At 50.2% G+C, this 1,571-nt stretch overlaps 1 long non-coding RNA gene across 1 annotated transcript in view; it reads right to left on the reverse strand.

Annotated features, from left to right (window-relative positions):
- LOC147096897 (uncharacterized) overlaps nucleotides 1-360 on the reverse strand; it is a 67,121-nt gene extending 66,761 nt beyond the window's left edge. Inside the window, exon 1 of the long non-coding RNA XR_015074524.1 lies at nucleotides 157-360. This is a non-coding gene — a long non-coding RNA (uncharacterized LOC147096897). The remainder of the gene's footprint in view (nucleotides 1-156) is intronic.
- Nucleotides 361-1,571: the final 1,211 nt, after the last annotated feature.

Below are 1,571 nucleotides of genomic sequence, written 5' to 3' on the forward strand. Positions count from 1 at the left end.
AGGGATACGGAACCAAGGCGGGTAGATGGAGTTAAGATACAGATCAGCCATGATCGAATGGAATGGCGGAACAGGCTCCAGGGGCTGAATGGCCGCCTGCTGCTCCTAAGTTCCTATGTTACGGGCAGGATCAGGTGAGCAGGCTGGAATGTTTACCTGTCGCTCGCCGAGAGATTGCGTAACTGCAGTTTCCAGGAAAGCCTCCGTTTTCTTCACCTGCAGCCTGGAATGAATGCTGCAATCGTCGGCCCAACGTTCCGGCAATCTCTTCGGTGACGTCACGGGGACGGACAGGGGAGGTGGAAATTTTACCTTGCCGATTACAGGATAATATCAATTACAAACTGCCCCAGGTGAACCTTTCAAAATGTTGACAAGCTGAAGGAAGAAATGCTGACGAATCATTTCCCAGTTATGGCCAGGAGATGGTGCAATGGACATTCTGTGGAAATATGGTTGTTCCTGATTTCCACTGAACTCAGAGAAGCATTCCCAGTAACGTCTTATCATCTTCCCAAAAGAACATTCACAAGAATCTCCAATATCCCGGATTTATTTTTTATCGCTGGTATATCTCTCGCGTTCCTCGATTCTGTTTGTTCTTTTCACAGGCCGTGGCGCAGAGGGCAGCACTCTCACCTCGGAGTCAGAAGGCTGTGGGTTCAAGTCCCACTCTCAGAGACTCGAGCACAAAAATCCACGCTGACAGGGGAGTGCGGTGCTGAGGGAGCGCTGCACTGTCGGAGGTGCTGCACTGTCGGAGATGCTGCACTGTCGGAGGTGCCGTCTTTCGGATGAGACGTTAAACCGACGCCCCGTCTGCCCTCTCGGGTGGATGTAAAAGATCCCATGGCACTATTTCGAAGAAGAGCAGGGGGAGTCTCTCCGGTGTCCTGGGGCCAATATTTATCCCTCAACCAACGTCATTAAAACAGATGATCTGGTCATTATCACATTGCTGTTTGTGGGAGCTTGCTGTGCGCAGATTGGCTGCCGTGTTTCCCACATTACAACAGTGACTCCACTTCAAAAAGTACTTCATTGGCTGTGAAGCGCTCTGAGACATCCTGAGGTCGTGAAAGGCGCTATAGAAATGCAAGTTCTTTCTTTTACTGAATGACAGGCTTGTGGGCCTCACAGGCCTCTCACTGTAACAGTGAGGCACTTACGTCGGCCAACCAGTCTCCTCTGGCTTCCTGCGCTTACTCTGGCCGATCTGACCCCCTTACTCTGGCAGCAGAATCGTAGATTCAAAACATGTAAAGATGAAACGCTTGCCATTGCAGTGCTATCGAGTGCCAGGCCAAGAAATGCCCATAGGCGGGAGAGGAACTTCAATTTTACTCAAAAGTTTCTTTCAAAAAGCTTCCTCTCCTCTCTATTTCCCTGATTATTTCAATCCATAAAACCTCTAACTTGCAGGACTGTCTCAATGAAGCAGACAAAGATTGGCACCCCATCCACCACCTTAAACATTCACTCCCTCCACCACCGGTGCACCGTGGCTGCAGTGTGTACCCTCTACAAGATGCACTGCAGCAACTCGCCAAGGCTTCTTCAACAGGGGGGAT

Source organism: Somniosus microcephalus, chromosome 34 (assembly GCF_052327205.1).
Source record: "Somniosus microcephalus isolate GS21.2 chromosome 34, FLI_Smic_1.0, whole genome shotgun sequence".
NCBI lineage: Eukaryota > Metazoa > Chordata > Chondrichthyes > Squaliformes > Somniosidae > Somniosus > Somniosus microcephalus.